Raw genomic sequence first — 19752 nt, forward strand, 5'->3', positions numbered from 1 at the left:
TCTCCACTTCGAGCCCCTCCATGGAGCAACGTGGTCCGGCGGGCCTTGTGCCCCGCGGCCACTAGGGGGCAGCATCGTCCACAGGGTCCCGGAGCGGACGCGGTGTCGGGGCTGAGGCACCCAGAGCTCCGGCTCTGAGGATCTGGTGTCATCCGTATAATTTTTTAAATCTCGGCCGTGCGCAGTGGCTGACTCCTGTAATCCCAGCACTTTGGGAGGCCGAGGCGGGTGGATCACCTGAGGTCGGGAGTTCGAGACCAGCCTGTCCAACATGGTGAAACCCCGTCTCTACTAAAAATAAAAAATTAGCTGGGTGTGGTGGCGCGCACCTGTAGTCCCAGCTATTTGGGAAGCTGAGGCAGGAGAATCGCTTGAACCCAGGAGGCGGAGGTTGCAGTGAGCCGAGATCGAGATCGCGCCACTGCACTCCAGCCTGGGAGGTGGCAGTGAGCTGAGATTGTGCCATTGCACTCGAAAAAAATAATAATAATAATAAATATATATATATAAAATAAAAATCTCATATTTTGAAAGTTTTAAAATCCAAATTCTGAGGGAAAACAGGGGCAGCCACACAAACCATGTTGCCACCCGGTTGAACCCTGCCAGGGAGTGATGTGTCAGCCCTTTTGGGATTAGCAATAATTCCATTCCCAGACGATTTCAAGGGCAAGGTTCACGGAATCTAGAACTTGAGATGGCCCCAAAGGTGGAGAAGACCATGCAGAGCTGGCGGGGCCGGCCTTTGACCTCCACCTGCCCGGTTTCTAAAGTCCCCAGGCAGAAACCACAACCCAATAACCCTTATTGATTGCTTAGGTGCTGGCAGGCGCTTTCGCAATCTTTTTTTTTTTTTTGAGACGGAGTCTTGCTCTGTCTCCAGGCTGGAGTGCAGTGGCATGATCTCAGCTCACTGCAACCTCCAACTCCCTGATTCGAGCAATTCTCCTGCCTCAGCCTCCCGAGTAGATGGGATTACAGGCTCCTGCCATCATGCCTGGCTAATTTTTGTGTTTTAAGTAGAGACAGGGTTTCTCCATGTTGGCCAGGCTGGTCTCGAACTCCTGACCTCAGGTGATCCACCCGCCTTGGCCCCTCAAAGGCTGGGATTACAGGCGTGAACCACCGCGCCCGCCCTCAGCCAGTAGTGGTTTTTTGTTTGTTTGTTTGTTTGTTTGTTTTTGAGACGGAGTCTTGCTCTCTCGCCCAGGCTGGAGTGCAGTGGCGTGATCTTGGCTCACTGCAAGCTCCGCCTCCCGGGTTTGCACCGTCCTCCTGCGTCAGCCTCCCGAGTAGCTGGGACTACAGGCGCCCGCCACCACGCCAGGCTAATTTTTCGTATTTTTAGTAGAGATGGGGTTTCACGGTGTTAGCCAGGATGGTCTTGATCTCCTGACCTCGTGATCCACCAGCCTCGGCCTCCCAAAGTGCTGGGATTACAGGCGTGAACCACTGCGCCGGGCCTTGCAATCTCTCAATTACTCCTCACACAACCCAGATTCCAGAGCCCGTGCCCCAACCCCTGCCCTGCAGGTGGTGGTGGGATCCCTAATTCCAGAATCCCCAGAGCCAAAAATCCAAATGATGGTGATGAGCAAAGTCCACCTACCCCCAAACACACACTCACACACACAAACTAGAAAGCCACCGTGCCCTTCATTTTCAGCCACGAAGGAGGGGATCTGATTGTAAAAATTCCGGAGCAGGTTGGGGGACTGGCAACTCCAAAAGAGATTCCTTGCCTCCGGTGGGGCCTTGATGGGGGCTGCCCAGCTCCCTCTCCTCCCCCACTCCCTCCCTGCTGAGGCATCACATTCTCCTTCACCAGGTCATCCTAAAGCACATACCTTTGCGCTGGTGGGCCATCCGCCTGGATGAGTATTGTTTCATGGGATAAGCTTCCAGAGCCATAAAAGGTTCAGAATTTTAATTGCCTATTCACAGCCAAGGGAAACATTTACCCAGGGCCAATGCAAGGCAGGTATCTGAGGAAAAGAAGCACAATTACGGTGCAGAGAGGCTTGAGGCTGGGGACAACACTGCAGGAATCACTGTGGGTGATTCACAAGAATGTGGGCTATGCCAATCCACAGAAATGGGCGTTAAATTTTAAAACAGCAGAATGCAAAGATAAACTGATTGCAGCCACAGGAAGAGCATGTAACTGTGTGATGCATGTTGACAGAAAGCAGGAAATTCGAGAAATGAAGGCACTGTTCACTGGGTGCTTTTCTGTCTGTGTGTAGTTACTCACACCAGTTACTCGTGTATTATAGCATGGGTCTGTAGACTATGGCCAGCAGGCTAAGCTCAGGCTATGGCCTATTTTTTTTTTTTTTTTTTTGAGACGGGTTCTCACTCTGTGGCCCAGGATGGAGTACAGTGGCGCAATCTCGGCTCACTGCAACCTCCACCTCCCAGGTTCAAGTGATTCTCCTGCCTCAGCCTCCCAAGTAGCTGGGATTACAGGCGCATGCCACCACGGCTGGCTAATTTTGTATTTTTAGTAGAGACAGGTTTCACCATGTTGGTCAGGCTGGTCTTGAACTCCCGACCTCAGGTGATCCGCCCACCTCAGCCTCCCAAAGTGTTGGGATTACAGGCATGAGCCACCGTGCCTGGTCATTTGTTTGTATTCTTAGTAGAGACGGGGTTTCACCATGTTGGTCAGGCTGGTCTCAAACTCCTGACCTCAGGTGATCCACCCGCTTCGGCTTCCCAAAGTGCTGAGATTATAGGCATGAGCCACCATGCCCAGCCTGTGGCCTATTTTTAAACAAACCTTAAGCTAAGAATGATTTTTACATTTGGAGGAGGAGGAGGAAGAGGAGGAGAAAAAGAAAAAGTATGCCCCCCCCCGTTTTATATAAATACGTAATTATACAGTCAGTCATTTTCACTATGAATATGCTAAGCTCCAAAACACAGGGAGGCCAATGTATAACTATAAGCATTCCTGCCTTTGGGAGGCATTAGGCACGAGCTGTGTGAAGAAAAAACTGAAAATGTAACTCATCAAGGCTCGGCACAATGGGTCATGCCTGTAATCCTGCAATCCCAGTATTTATTTATTATTTATTATTATTTTTTTTTTTTTTTGAGACGGAGTTTTCGCTCTTTGTTGCCCAGGATGGAGTGCAGCAGTGCAATCTCAGCTCAGTGCAACCTCTGCCTCCTGGATTCAAGCAATTCTCCTGTCTCAGCCTCCCAAGTAGCTGGGATTACAGGTGTCCGCCACCACACCCGGCTAATTTTTGTATTTTTGGTAGAGACGGGGTTTCACCATGTTGGCCAGGCTGGTCTCGAACTCCTGACCTCAGATGATCCACCCTCCTCAGCCTCCCAAAGTGCTGGTAATCCCAGCATTTTGGGAGTCCAAGGCTAGCAGACGGCCTGAGTCCAGGAGTTTGAGAGCAGTCTGGACAATATAATGATACCCCCGCCTCTACAAAAAAAAAAAAAAAACCTACAAAAAGTAGCTGGGTGTGGTGGCGCATGCCTGTAGTCCCAGCTATTCAGGTGGTTGAGGTGAGAGGACTTGAGCCCAGGAGACAGAGGTTGCAGTGAGCTGACATCTCACCACTGCACTCCAGCCTGGGGTGACAGAGCAAGACCTTGTCTCAGAAAAAAAAAAAAAAAAATCATCAAAGCAAAAAAAAAAAAAAGATTAAAAATAACAAACGTATTTGTAGCATGATAGTAATTTTAGCATTCATATCTTTGAGGAACCCAAGGGAGGAAAAGACCACTTTTTTTTTTTTTTTTTTTTTTGAGACGGAGTCTCGCTCTGTCACCCAGGCTGGAGTGCAGTGGCGCAATCTCGGCTCACTGCAAGCTCCGCCTCCCGGGTTCACGCCATTCTCCTGCCTCAGTCTCCCGAGTAGCTGGGACTACAGGCGCCCGCCACCGTGGCCGGCTAATTTTTTTTGTATTTTTAGTAGAGACGGGGTTTCACCGTGTTAGCCAAGATGGTCTCTATCTCCTGACCTCGTGATCCGCCCGCCTCGGCCTCCCAAAGTGCTGGGATTACAGGCTTGAGCCACCGCGCCCCGCTAAGACCACATTTCTTGATCACATTGTCAAGAAAACTGAATCTGAGTGAAAAACTTTTTGAAAGTATCTGTTAACCCTGAAACCTGCAACCAAAGGAAACTTACTCTGGAGGAAAGCTAAAGCAGAATGTTAGTTGTCAAACACCGCCATCACGTTGCAAAATCCAGGGGCTTGTGTCAATGTGCCTGGACTAATTGATCAGTAGGAAAGCTGCCGTTGTGTATGAGAGACAGTTGAGGTTACCCTGACAGAAATATCTGTAAATGACTCATGAGGCAGGAAGAAGAAGCAAAACCAGCCTTCATCAGCCTTATCACGATGATATGGATAAAATTATGTCTAGTTTGCAGCTGATGCAAGCCCTGCTGTTTTCGAATGCCAAGGGATTTGTGGGCAGTAATCACCATAGGGGTGTCTGCCACTCAAAATGGCTTCAGATAGACGATAAAGAGAAGTTTTATTGATGATGATGAGGCCACACAAACAATGCATTCTGAAACATGTAATTAGGGGATGTTCCTCCCAAGCACTTTCAGAATACACCAACAGGCACATGGGGATAATGTGAGGATGAATCATCAGTAGTTAGCCACCCAACATATTTCCATGAGCAAACTAAAATTATAAAACTATAGTACATGCAAAAAAATCTGAAAATAGACTGGGCACGGTGGCTCACGCCTATAATCTCAGCACTTTGGGAGGCCGAAGCAGGCGGATCACCTGAGGTCGGGAGTTCGAGACCAGCCTGACCAACATGGAGAAACCCTGTCTCTACTAAAAATACAAAATTAGCCAGGCATGGCGGTGGGTGCCTGAAATCCCAGCTACTCGGGAGGGTGAGGCAGGAGAATCGCTTGAACCTGGGAGGCAGAAGTTGCAGTGAGCCAAGATCGCACCATTGCACTCCAGCCTGGGCAACAAGAGCAAAACTCTGTCCCAAAAAAAAAAAAAATCTGAAAATACATTTAGCTAAGCTAGCATGGGAATTGATTGCCAGCTTGGGAATTGATAAACCGGGGGTTTGGAACTCAGATTTGTTACCCCATCAAGTGAATGGATTCCCAGCTAATCACAAGAGTCTAGTTAACTCTGAAAATACCTGCAGTTATATGCCCATAGCTGTAACTGCCCGGTGGGTTCACCTTTCTCGCTGCCTGGACGGAGCCAATTTATCAAGACAGGGGAATTGCAGTGGAGAAGGAGTAATTCACACAGAGCTGGTGTGTGGGAGACTGGGTTTTATTATTACTCCAAACAGTCTCCCTGAGCATTCGGGGATCGGGGTTTTTAAAGATAATTTGGCGGGTAAGGGCTTGGGAAGCAGGGAGTGCTGATTGGTCAGGCTGGAGATGGAATCATAGGGGGCGGAAGTGTGGTTTTCTTGCTGTCTTCTGTTCCTGGGGAGGATGGCAGAAATGGTTGAGCCAGATTACCAGTCTGGGTTGTGTCAGCTGATCCATCGAATGCAGGGTCTGCAAACTATCTCAAGCACTGATCTTAGGTTTTACAATAGTGATGTTATCTGCAGGAGCAATCTGGGGAGGCTCAGACTCTTGGAGCCAGAGGCTGCATGACCGCTAAACTAAATTTCTAATCTTGTAGCTAATTTGTTAGTCTTGCAAAGGCAGACTGGTCCACAGGCAAGAACGGGGTTTTTTTTAGGGAAATGGCTATTATCAATTTTGTTTCAGAGTCAAAACATGAACTGAATTCCTTCCCAAAGTTAGTTCAGGCCTATGCCCAGGAATGAACAAGGACAGCTTAAAGGTTAGAAGGAAGATGGAGTCGGTTAGGTCTGATCTCTTTCACTGTCATAATTTCCTCAGTTGTAATTTTTGCAAAGGCGGTTTCGCAGCCACCCTGTGTGTGTAACCATGAGGCAGATACCTACAGAGCTTCCTTTAGAGTTCCCTCTTAGGGCTGGGTGCAGTGGCTCAAGCCACTGTGGGAGGCTGAGGCAGGCGGATCACCTGAGGTCAGGAGTTCGAGACCAGCCTGGCCAACATGGCAAAACCCCATCTCTACTAGTAATACAAAAATTACCCGGGCATGATGGCGCATGCCTGTAGTCCCCGCTACAGCTGAGGCAAGAGAATCGCTTGAACCCAGGAGGCAGAGGTTGCAGTAGCAGAGGTTGCAGAGGCAGAAGTTGTAGTGAGCCGAGGTTGCAGTAAGCCGAGATCACACCACTGCTCTCCAGCCTGGGTGACAGAATGAGACTCCATCTCAAAAATAAAAATGAAAAAGAATTCCCTGTTAGGCCCCTGTCACAAAAGTAGGTACTAATCAGCCCTGGGACAGGATAGAGACTTGATCAGAGGCTCCCTGGGAGCAGGCCTTGGGGCATCAGGAGAGGAGAAAGGGTTGCTGGGCTGGGGGATCTCCTGACCTCCTGACCTTAGGCGTCCAGTCAGTCTCTGAGTCCATCTCAACTTACATGGAATTGATCCCTTTATTTTTTTTTATTTATTTATTTTTGAGATAGGGTCTCACTCTGTCACCCAGGCTGGAGTGCAGGGTTGCAATCACTGCTCACTGCAACCTCCGCCTCCCAGGCTCAAGCAATCCTCCTCCCTCAGCCTCCTGAGTAGCTGGGATGACAGGCGCACACCACCATGCCCAGCTAATTTTTGTATTTTTTTTCATAGATACGGGTTTTCGCCATGTTGGCCAGGCTGGTCTCGAACTCCTGGACTCAAATGATCTGCCAGCCTCTGCCTCCCAAAGTGTTGGGATTACAGGCGTGAGCCACCGTGCCCAGCCCTTATCCCCTTCTCTTGACCCTATTGCCAATTCCAGGCCTTCACCATCTGTGACCTGGATCATTGCAAACAGCCTCTACATTAGTTTCTATGGCTGCTGTAACAACTTACCACAGACTTAATAACTTAAAAACACACAAATTTATGATCTTCTCGTTCTGGAGGCCAGATGTCTGAAATGCATTTCACTGGGCTAAAAACCAAGGTGTTGGCAGGCTGCATTCTTTCTGGAGTCTCCAGGGGAGAATCTGTCTCCTTGTTTTTTCCATTTTCTAAAGGCCACCCGCATTACTTGGCTCATGGCCCCTTCCCCATCTTCAAAGTCAGCAGGGCAGCCTCTGCAATTCTCTCTCCGACACTGATCTCCTCTTCTGCCTCCCACTTCCATTCATAAGGATCTCTGTGATTACACTGGGCCCATCAGATACTCCAAAACAACCTCCCCTCTCACGGTCAGCTGATGAGAAACCTTCATCCATGTGCAACCCTAATTCTCTCTTGCCAGGTAACCTAACACATCCACAGGGTCTGGGGATTAGGACGTGGAGATCCTTGAGGGGCCGTTAATCTGCCTCCTAAATAGTCTCTAAGATTTTAGTCTTACTTCCTTCCCATGATTGCCAAAAATCAAACAGGAAGTTCATGCTTTTGCTTAAAATCCTTCCCTCTTCCTGGTCCGCTGTTGGATAAAGTCCAAACCCCTCACCCATCATCAAAGGCTCCTGGAGATGGTGGCCCTGCTTCCCACTGTGGCCTCAAATCCTGCTGCTTCCCACCTACCCTTCACTTTGAGGGTGCAGCAGTGGATGATGCTCGGAAATAAAACTGCCCTCTGAGTAAGGCTTGTCGATTCATGTCGAGGCACAGACGTTCACATTTGAAACAGGCAACAAATCCATGCCATTCACACTTCCACACTTTTGCAGAAACAGTTCCCGCTAACTGAAATGCTTTCCCTTCCCAAAGTCCCTGGAAGAACCAAACTCCATCCTTCATGACTCACTTGGGACATGCTTATACTAAAAATTGTTTCATTATTTATCTAAAATGCACACTTAACGAGCATACTGTATTTCATTTGCTAAGTCTGGCCCCCTTCAGATTCTTTCAAGACTTAGTCTGTGGGCTCTTTCTCCCTGTTCTCCCTACCCAGCACTTTGTGCCCTGAGGTTCAGGGGCTCTCTCTGCTGCTGAGCTTCCACGCCCCTAATCTGGGGCATGTATTTACAGTGGGATAAATCATGTATTTATCTTACTATAGCATGTTTGCTTCTAACTGTTGCCTTCTCTAGAATGTGAGTCCTATGAAGGCATGATTCACATTTTAGTTATCTTGCCACTCATTGTAGAAAAATTAGAAAACCCAAGAAAGCAAAAGGAAAATAAATCATTCGAATGTACATCTGCGTCAAGTACTTGATCACAGCAGCAGGATTCTACTTTTGACCCTCTAGTGGAAAAATTGAAACCAAGGTGGAAGCCAAGACAGTAAATTAAGTATATTACAGGACTTGAGACCTTTTTTTTTTTTTTTTTGAGACGGAGTCTCACTCTGTTGCCACGCTGGAGTGCAGAGGTGCCATCCTGGCTCACTGCAATCTCCACCTCCCGGTTCAAGTGATTCTCCTGCCTCAGCCTCCCAAGTAGCAGGGACTACAGGCACATGCATGCCACCATGCCCAGCTAATTTTTGTATTTTCAGTAGAGACAGGGTTTCACCATATTGGCCAGGATGGTCTCAATCTCTTGACCTCATGATCTGCCCGCCTTGGCCTCCCGACCTTTTTATTCCATCTCTCTGCTTCCAGGGGGACCATATCAATAACCAAGTGGCCCCTGAGACATGACCCTAAACCCCCAAAAAGACCTCCCATTACTCTCTGGCTGACCCATTTGAGGAATTCATATGTTCTGTGGGCAGGAAGTTCTAACCAAAATGCAAAAAAAGTTTGAAGTTCATCGTATTCCGTTGTTCCCTGCTTTTCTGTTTCTAGGTAAAGATGAGATTAGTTGGCCAGGCACGGTGGCTCACCCCTGTAATCCCAGCACTTTGGGAGACTGAGGCAGGTGGATCACCTGAGGTCAGGAGTTTGAGACCCACCTGACCAACATGGAGAAACCCCATCTCCACTAAAAATACAAAAATTAGCTGGGCGTGATGGCGGGTGTCTGTAATCCCAGCTACTTGGGAGGCTGAGGCAGAAGAATCGCTTGAACCCAGGAGGCAGATGTTGCAGGGAGCCGAGATCACGCCATTGCACTCCAGCCTGGGCAACAAGAGCAAAACTCTGTCTCAAAAAAAAAAGAAAAAAAAAAGATGAGATTCGTTTATGAAACTGGATTCCTCTTAAACCACAAATCCATCTGAATGGTATTCATTTCATGCTTGATAAATTTCAAGACCTGATTATTTTGCAATATCAATGTTGATAAAAGTTAAATATTAACCAGATAATCGAAAGTTATCCTTTAACGTCTGCTACCATAGAATAAGAATTTCAGACTGACCCCCAGTGACAGGAAACTTTGAAAAGGCGTGTGCCTGAAGAAATGTATCGATTGGCATGTTAAAAAATACATTTATTGGCCGGGCATGGTGGCTCATCCCTGTAATCCCTGCACTTTGGGAGGCCGAGGCAGGTGGATCACTTGAGGTCAGGAGTTTGAGACCAGCCTGGCCAATGTGGTGAAATCCCGTCTGTACTAAAAAAAAAAAAAAAATACAAAAATTAGCCAGGCGTGGTGGCAGGGACCTGTAATCCCAGCTACTGAGGCCGAGGCACGAGAATCACTTGAACTCAGGAGGTGGAGGTTATAGTAAACTGAGATCATACTACTGCACTCTCCAGACTGGGTGACAGAGTGAGACACTGTCTCAAAAAAAAAAGATTACATTTCTCCTTTTTTAGATAAATAAAGAGGAAAGAGAAAGGGGAGGGGGAGCAAGGGATGTAAGAGGGAGAAAGAAAAGAGAGAAAGGAGAGAATGCGCGGGGGTTCTCGGTCATGTGGAGGCAGCAGTCATGTGCTGACTCTGAAAACTGAAAAAAAAAAAAATAGTGACAGCAAGCTGCTGCCTGTGGCCAACTCTCCCAGGGATTCTCACAACGCCAGGGAAGGGAACAGAGAAAACCACAAAGGCTGACACAAGAACAGATGCTTGATAAATGTTTATTGGATAAACGAGCGAAGGATAATCACCTGAGCACCATAGTTGCCAAAGCCCCCTCTAGTCCCAAACCTAAGCCCACACTCTGTCCCCTTGCAAGTAAAGAAATGCACCAAGCAGGGCTTATGCAGCAGCCCTCGGTCTGGCCTGGCTGGAGCTATAAACATGCATGCTCCGAAAAGCCGCCTCGTGGAAGGTATTCCTTTAACTGCAGGTGTTTGTTGCCCTTGGCACAGCAATATGTAATTTCCCATTTTTAGAACAATGCTCCAAAGAACGGTCACAAAAACAACCTTAAGAGGGGGTGGTTTTCTTCCTGGCCGCTTCTACAGTCCTGTAAAACAACAACAAAGAGATTTATATTCAACACACTATTTGCATCTCTCCATAAAATCAGAAGATGGTTCGTTAACTTTGCACCAACTGAAAGAAGGTCCCCCCACTCCTTGCTAGGGCATCCAAACAAATGCTTGCCTCTGGAAGGGATAGATTTGGAAAGGATCCTGCTGTTGGGTCTCTTTTGGTCTTGCCACGCCTCCCTCTGTGTGGTTTCTGTGCGGCAAGGGTGGAAAGGAAGCTTGCCTAAAGCCCGAGTCTGTCCTTTTGGTGCCCCCCATACAAGCCTGAGACCAGAAGAGGACAGTGTGTTCCCAAGAACATTCAAATAACAGAGGAAGGTAGGAACCGTGAAAACAGCTGCCACCTCCAGCCTCAGCCATTAAGAAATCCCTTTCATTATCATCTCCAAACTGACTTTCTCTCTTCCCTTTCCTCTTCATGAACCCTTTCTGCTTCATGAACCCAAGCAACTGGCTTTGAGACTTCATAGCCCTTCACCTTCCCTCCCTGTCGTCTCCCAGAGCCTAACTACTACATCTTCTGTCCCAGCCCAGTGCCTCCTCCCTGAGTCACACCCAACTCGTCCCCATCGGACTCCCATGAATGCGCAGGTTGTCCTCTCATGGGCCTCCTGGCCTGGTCTCTCTCACCTCCCACGTGGGCCTGCATGCCCCAGGCTTCATCTTACACCTCCTGCGCTCAAGAAAGCTCAGCAACTCCTTTTCCAACAGAAACAAATCCAGCTTTCGGGCCAGGCACAGTGGCTCACGCCTGTAATCCCAGCACTTTGGGAGGCCGAGGCAGGCGGACCTCCTAAGGTCAGGAGTTCAAGACCAGGCTGACCAACATGGTGAAACCCTGCCTCTACTAAAAAGAAATACAAAAATTAGCTGGGCGTGGTGGCACACACTGTAATCCCAGCTACTCAGGAAACTAAGGCAGAAGAATCACTTGAATCCGGGAGGCAGAGGTTGCACAGTGATCCAAGATCCTGCCACTGCACTTCAGCCTGGGCAACATGGCAAGACCCTGTCTCAAAAAAAAAAAAAAAAAGCCAGCTTTCTTAATGGGACCTCATCTGGCACCAGGCCTCCTTTCCTACTTTATCTTCTACTAGTCCCTACACAAGTTTCAAGCACCAACCAAAATCACCTGCTCACCCTTCCCAAACTTTACCTTGGCTCCTAAAAACTACCTCCTGCCCTCCCCCTAATTGAGAATGACCTTCCTGGTCTTCTCTCTGTGACTAAATCCTACCCATTTTTGAAGACTCAGCCAAATAATACCACCATCTGACCACTCTAGTTCAAAATGCCCCCCTTTCCTTGCTGAAGTACTGCAATTCTGCCCCATTTATTCACTATATGTTACACTTTGTGAAGAAACCATTCACATAACTTCTTTCTTCCAAATGTGTGTTGAATTATTTAGAGGGCAAAGGTGCTAAGCCTCTTTAAGAGGCTTGGAAGGAATTAGGCACCAGGAAATTTCACGCTTTATTTATTTATTTATCTTTTTTTTTCTTTTTTTTTTTTTTTTTTTTGAGACGGAGTCTCGCTGTTGCCCAGGCTGGAATGCAGTGGCACGATTTTGGCTCACTGCTGGCTCCGCCCCCCGGGGTTCCCGCCATTCTCCTGCCTCAGCCTCCCGAGTAGCTGGGACTACAGGCGCCCGTCACCTCGCCCAGCTAATTTTTTTGTATTTTTAGTACAGATGGGGTTTCACCGTGTTAGACAGGCTGGTCTCGATCTCCTGACCTCGTGATCCGCCCACCTCGGCCTCCCAAAGTGCTGGGATTACAGGCTTGAGCCACCGCACCCGGCCTATTTATTTATCTTTTTAAGAGATGGGGTCTTACTATATTGCTCAGGCTGGTCTTGAACTCCTGGACTCAAGCAATCCTCCTGCCTTGACCTCCCAAAGTGCTGGGATTGCAGGCTGGCCGCACCCAGCCAGTTTTGACATTTCTACACTACCTTTTATTGCACACTTCCTATGAACCTGTCACTGAGCTGAGCACTTCTTACATATGACCGCATTTAACTCTCACAGTGAGACTAGAAGGGAAGTACCACTGTCACTTTTCACAGACCAGGAAACAAAGGCTTTGAGAAGTTAAATAACTACCCAAGAGCCTCACTGTTTAAAAGGAGCAGAGCTGGAGTTCAAGCCTGGCTCACAGTATTGACAGCTCTAGCCCATCCCCTTTCATTCTCAGCGAATTCACAACACAGAACAGTTAGGATGAACAGGGTGGGGAGGAAGCTGCAGGCTCTTTTCCTGATTGGAACAAATTCATGGAAAGGGTTCATAAAGGGGCTGGGCTTCCCAATTCATGTTTTTGTTTTGAAGAAGGTGGGGGAACTTGGGGTTCACACAATGAAGTTCTCTTTAAAGAATGGTGTCTGCAACATCTGATGCTCCGGGGGAGTAGCAGGCAACACAGAGAGCTTTGATGCTGTACCAAGATTCACTCTCAACATCCCAAGCCAAGTGGCAACAGTGCAGAATATGGCATTCAAGTCTAACTCCCACACTTACCAGCTGTGATACTCAGACAAGCTATTGTCCCTCTCTAAGCCTCAGTTTCCTCCTCTCTAACAAGAAAAGAATATCATTTTGACAGGTGGTTTGGATAGATTAAGGCAAATAATCTCTATAAAGCAACCAGGCACATATATTGGGTGCTCCATAAATTATTATTGTTATTACTTCTCTTGGACATGAGAATCTGCATTTCTCTTCATTAAAAAAAAAAAAAGTATAGGCCGGGCGCAGTGGCTCACGCCTGTAATCCCAGCACTTTGGGAGGCCAAGGTGGGTGGATCACGAGGTCAGGAGATCGAGACCATCCTGGCTAACACGGTGAAACCCCGTCTCTACCAAAAATACAAAAAAAAATTAGCCGGGCATGGTGGCGGGCGCCTGTAGTCCCAGCTACTCGGGAAACTGAGGCAGGAGAATGGCGTGAACCCAGGAAGCGGAGCTTGCAGTGAGCCAAGATCGCGCCACTGCACTCCAGCCTGGGTGACTGAGCAAGACTCTGTCTCAAAAAAAAAAAAAAAAAGAAGTATAACATACATTCATTAGAGTACATAAAGCACGCAATGGACAGCTTGATAATCATTTTCATAAATAGGCATTTCTATAACCACCACTCCAGGCCACATAAGGAATATTTCCAGCACCCCAAAACGTTCCCTCATGCACCCTCCCAATCCATATCCCCACCAGACAGAACCATGATTTGACTCATCATAGATCAGCTTTGCCTCTTTTTGAACTATATATTAATGGAATCAGAGCATATAATCTTTTCATCATTGCATAGTACTCTTATATGAATAGATCACCAATTTATTTCTCCAATCTTCTGTTGATGGGAATTTGGGGAGTTTCAGGTTTGGAGAAACTTCTTTGAACATTCTTGTACATATATTATTGTCAGCATAGGCACTCAAACCCCTCAGCTTTGTTTTGTTTTGTTTTGAGACAGAGTCTCACTCTGTCTGCCAGGCTGGAGTGCAATGGTGCAATCTCAGCTCACTGCAACATCTGCCTCCTGGGTTCAAGTGATTCTCCTGCCTCAGCCTCCTGAGTACCTAGGATTACAGGCACTCATCACCACACTCAGCTAATTTTTTTGTATTTTTAGTAGAGACGGGGTTTCACCATATTGGCAAGGCTGGTCTCGAACTCCTGACCTCAGGTTATCCACCCACCTTGGCCTCCCAAAGTGCTGGGATTACAGGTGTGAACCACCACGCCCAGCCCAAATCCCTTACCCAAATACTTAGGAGTAGAATTTCTGGGTTGTACAGCAGGCATATCTATAGCTTTAATATAATCTGCCAAACAATGTTCCCAGTGGCTGTACCTCTTCCACACTCCCCACAGCAATATGCAATAGTTCTAGTTGTTCCATATTCTCAGCAACACTTGGTATTGTCAGTCTTTTCATTTTAGCTATTATGGTGGGTGTGTAGTAGTATCTTTTTGTGGGAGTTTTGTGTGTCTATGTTGTTCTTTTTTTTTCTTTTGCATTTTGTCACCAAGGCCAGAGTGCAGTGGCATGATCATAGCTCACTGCAGCCTCAAACTCCTAGGCTCAAATGATCCTCCCACCTCAGTCTCCCAAATAACTGGGACTACAGGCTTGTGCCACCAGGCTCAGCTAATCTCCCAGCAAATTTGCATTTTCTGATGAATAATGATGTTGAGCACCTTTTCACAGTGTATTTGGCCATCTGGATGTCCTCTTTTGTTAGTGCCTGGTCAAGTCTTTTTCTCTCTCTCTTTTTTTTTTTTTTTTCTGAGACTGAGTTTTGTTCTGTCTCCCAGGCTGGAGTGCGGTGGTGTGATCTCGGCTCACTGCAACCTCTGCCTCCCGGGTTCAAGCAATTCTCCTGCCTCGGACTCCCGAGTAGCTGGGATTACAGGTGCCCGCCACCACGTCCAGCTAATTTTTGTATTTTTAGTAGAGACAGGGTTTCACCGTGTTTATCAGGCTGGTCTCGAACTCCTGACAGGTGATCCACCTGCCTCGGCCTCCCAAAGTGCTGAGATTACAGGCATGAGCCATCGCACCTGGCCTCTTTTTCTCATTTTTTTAATTGGGTCATTTTTAGTTTTCTTATTGATCTGCAGTACTTCAAATATTTTAGAAACGAATATTTTATCAAACATATGTATTGCAGATATATATCTTCTCCAGGTCTGAGGCTTGCCTTTTCATTTTTTTAATGGTGCCCTTGGATGAAGAGAGGATTTAATTTTGATAAAGTCCAATTCATCGATTTTTCTTCTGTGGTTAGTGCTGTTTGCATTCTGTTTTAGAAATGTTTGCCCATCCCTAAGGCCAGGAAGACCTTCTGTGTTCTCTGCTCCTTTTAGTCTTGCTTTATGTGGTATCTTCCTCTGGCGTGGAGACAACTGATTTGTTGTTATTTCAATGAGGAGCAAAGGTCTCATAGAAAAACTAATCATGACCGGCTCACATGAGAATGCTCATATGATAATGACTTCCTGGGCCTTTGGACTATGCAGCCTGCCATCCTAAGGTTGCTGTGTAGCATCAACAGGTACCACTGCTGACCTGACTGCATTGCTGAAATCCCACAGGAGCGGCCCTTAACAGAGGTGGCATCTTCCAAAGTGAACCAGGAAGGAGAGGGGTGGACACCCATCCCTCTCAGTTTCCCTATTTTTTTTTTTTTTTTTTTTTTGAGATGGAGTCTCGCTCTGTCACCCAGGCTGGAGTGCAATGGCGTGATCTCCGCTCACTGCAAGCTCTGCCCCCCCGGGTTCATGACATTCTCCTGCCTCAGCCTCCCGAGTAGCTGGGATTACAAGCGCCCGCCACCATGCCCAGCTAATTTTTTTTGTATTTTTAGTAGACACGGGGTTTCGCTGTTTTAGTCAGGATGGTCTCGAACTCCTGACCTTGTGATCCGCCCACCTCAGCCTCCCAAAGTGCTGGGATTACAGGCGTGAGCCACCGCGCCTGGGCAGTTTCCCTATTTTTCTCATCTGTAAAGTGAATGCTGGTTAGTACTCTAGGGCTAGCACCTTAAACTCGACCCAGCCCAGCTATGGCCACTTTGCAAACACATCCTTCCTATCCTGGCAACTTTGTCCAATCTCCTTCATAAACCCTTTTCCTGTGCATTTTGTTTTATCCCTAAATGTTCCTTTTCATTATCATTTGTCTAACCATTTATTATTTGTAGTGCATGTGTGCATCTGTCTTTCTTTTTGGTTTGTTTTGGATTTTTGTGTGATTTTTCTTTTTTTTTTTTTTTGAGATGGAGTCTCACTCTAGCATCCAGGCTGGAGTGTAGTGGCGCGATCTCAGCTCACTGCAACCTCCGCCTCCCGGGTTCAAGTGATTTTCCTGCCTCAGCCTCCCGAGTAGGTGGGACTATAGGCACCCACCACCACACCTGACTAATTTTTGTATTTTTAGTGGAGATGAGGTTTTGCCATGTTAGCCAGGCTGGTCTCGATCTCCTGACCTCCAGTGATCCGCCCGCCTCCGCCTCCCAAAGTGCTAGGATTGTAGGCATGAGCCACTGTGCCCGGCCGCATTTGTCTTTTAAGTCTCTCCTCTCTTCTGTCTTTCCTTCCCTAAAACAGGGTTTCTCCACCTTGGCACTATTCACATTTTGGACTGGACAGTTCCTTGCCACGGGGCCATCCTGCGTGTGGCCTGATGCACAGCTATTGCGATTTCTCTCCTTCTTCCCACCTCTCCACTCACTGCCAATCAAGGGCCCTGAGGGAAAAGTGAGGGGGTGGCCGGGAGGTAGAATCGTGGCTTTCTCAAGCTCACAGGGGCCTTAGATATGATCTAGTGCAACCCCCTCATTTTACGATGAGGAAACGACACTGAGAGGGGGAGGGAGAGGATGTGTCAGAGCCGAAAATGTTGGGGAACAAGTGCCAGGCCAAACAGGAAGTCAAAATTCCAGGGCTTGAGGCAGAGTTTCCAGTCCCACCAAGGAACCTGGGATTGCTTCCCACAGCTCCTTCCTCCCTCCCAGCCACGAGCCCCATTCCAGAAACAACCCGTGGCTGGCCAGAGGGAACGGCAGACACAGATCCCACAAGCCCCCAGGAGTGCACACCAGTGTCCATCCCTGGGAGCCCGTTTCTGAGCCTCTAGTGGACAGAGATGGCCACCGATTGCAGTAGGGATATTTCATGATGACGCCTGTCATGATCACATCTTAGTTTAACCCTATAATCAGGGGGGAAATGATGCTTATGCTGCCTGGCCACACCTGACCAAATGGAGAAGTCAGGGAACAACAGAGATCTGCAGAGAGCCAGAGGGAGCCTGGCAGCGTCCATCCCAGCCCCGTCTCCACAAAGGCAGATTCCCAGGACAGTTGAGGGCCCTCAGCCAAAATCTCCCAAGTTATAGTGGGGGTTCACATCTGCTAAGTGCTTACTATGTGCCAGACACTATTTCTAAACACTCTATAAATACTATAGGGTGGCTGGGCACAGTGGCTCATGCCTGTAATCCCAGCACTTTGTGAGGCGAAGACAGGTGGATCTCTTGAGCTCAGGAGTTCAAGACTAGCCTGGACAACATAGAGATACCCGTCTGTATTTTTTTTTTTTTTTTTGAGACAAGAGTTCCACTCTGTTGCACAGGCTGGAGTACAGTGGCATCATCTCAGCTCACTGCAACCTCCGCCTCCTGAGTTCAAGCAATTCTCCGGCCTCAGCCTCCTGAGTAGCTGGGATTACAAGTGTGTGCCACCACGCCCGGCTAAATTTTTGTATTTTTAGTAGAGATGAGGGTTCATCATGTTGGCCAGGCTAGTCTCGAACTCCTGACCTCAAGTGATCTGCCCACCTTGGCCTCCCAAAGTGCTGGGATTACAGGTGTGAGCCACCACGTCCGGCCTCTACAGAAAATTTTTAAAATTAGCCTGGCATGGTACCATGTACACCTGTGATCCCAGCTACTCAGGAGGCTGAGGCAGGAGGATCACTTGAGCCCAGGAGGTAGAGGCTGCAGTGACCTGTGATGGAGCCACTGCCCTCCAGCCTACGTGATAGAGTCAGAACCTGTCTCAAAAATAAATATTTTATTTTATATTTTATATTATTTTATTTTTGTTTGAGATGGTGTCTCACTCTGCCACCCAGGCTGGAGTGCAGTGGCACGATCTTGGCTCACTGCAACCTAAACCTCCTGGGTTCAAGCAATTCTCCTGCCTTAGCCTCCCGAGTAGCTGGGATTACAAGAGCATGCCATCACGCCCAGCTAACTTTTGTATTTTCAGTAGAGACGGGGTTTCACCATGTTGGCCAGGCTGGTTTCAAATTCCCGACCTCAAGTAATCCACCCACCTTGGCCTCCCAAAATGCTGGGATTACAGGCATCTGCCACCGAGCCTAGCCTCAAAAATAAATAAATACATAAATAAATAAATCCTCCAGGAGCTCAGTTCACCCTCACCGAGCCCTCTGAAGCAGCCACTGTCGTCCTCCCCTGTTAGAGATGCTGATATGGGGCCAGCAAGCCCTTGGTCAGGCAGCAGGGCTGTCACCCCCAGCATCTTTGGTGGGGTCACAAGTCGGCGCAAATCACCCTACTCCTTGACAACATCAAGCTCCCCTGCAACATCTCCATCAGACACGCATGGAGCCGCCATCATACAGAAAGATTTATACACTGAGACCTTATACAAAGCAATGGGTGGTGTTCAAGATTATATCAAAGGGACAGAATGAGTGCTTTTAACAGTTCCGTCTGTACTTATTTCAATGTCTGTCAGCAAAATGCTGGGTTTCATTTACAGTAGTGACATAAATGTTTCTTTTTAATTAAATGATTAAGGTTTTCAAAATAAATCTCTTTAGGGCCGGGCACAGCAGCTCACACCTGTAATCCCAGCGCTTTGTGGGAGGCTGAAGCGGGCAGATTGCTTGAGCCCAGGAGTTCAAGACCATCTTGGGCAGCATGGCAAAATCCTATCTCTATGAAAAATACAAAAATTAGCCAGGCATGGTGGTATGTGCCTGTAGTCCCAGCTACTTAGGAGACTGAGACAGGAGGATCACCTGAGGCCGGGAAGTCAAGGCTGTGGTGAGCCGTGATTGTGCCACTGCACTCCAGCCTGGGTGACAGAGTGAGATCCTATCTCAAAAATAAATAATCAATAAATCTATTTAGAGAAAAATATTTGCCAGGTGCAGTGGCTCACGCGTGTAATCCCAGCACTTTGAGAGGCCAAGGCAGGCGGATCACCTGAGGTCAGGAGTTCCAGACCAGCCTGGCCAACATGGTGAAACCCATCTGTACTAAGAATACAAAATTAACCGGGTGTGGTGGCGCACACCTGTAGTCCCAGCTACTTGGGAGGCTGAGACAGGAGAATTGCTTGACCCAGGAGGCAGAGGTTGCAGTAAGCCGAGATTGTGCCACTGCACTCCAGCCTGGGCAAGACAGAGCAAGACTCCATCTCAAAAAAAAAAAAAAAAAAGGAAAATATTAAACAAATCGTAGTGAGAATGGCATGTGGATGAGGATGCACCTGGGTGACCTAAGCCTGGGAGACCTGGCTCGAGTCTTGCACATCTTTCTTTTTTTTTTTGAGACAGAGTCTCACTCTGTCACCCAGGCTGGAGTGCGGTGGCGTGATCTTGGCTCACTGCAACCTCCGCCTCCCAGATTGCAGCGATTCTCCTGCCTCAGCCTCCCAAGTAGCTGGGACTACAGGCACATGCCACCACTCCACTCCCAGCTAATTTTTGTATTTTTTAGTAGTGATGGGGTTTCACCATATTGGCCAGGCTTGTCTCGAACTCCTGGCTTCATGATCCACCTGCCTCGGCCTCCCAAAGTGCTGGGATTACAGGTGTGAGCCACCGCACCCGGCCCTTTTTTTTTTTTTTTTTTTTTTTGAGA

General features: G+C 47.9%; 1 pseudogene; it reads right to left on the bottom strand.

The window, feature by feature from the left end:
* Positions 1-8239: 8239 nt before the first annotated feature.
* On the bottom strand, positions 8240-19277 carry LOC129393369 (protein GVQW1-like; annotated as a pseudogene).
* Positions 19278-19752: the final 475 nt, after the last annotated feature.

The sequence above is a fragment of the Pan paniscus genome, chromosome 9, assembly GCF_029289425.2.
Source record: "Pan paniscus chromosome 9, NHGRI_mPanPan1-v2.0_pri, whole genome shotgun sequence".
Classification (NCBI taxonomy): Eukaryota; Metazoa; Chordata; class Mammalia; order Primates; family Hominidae; genus Pan; species Pan paniscus.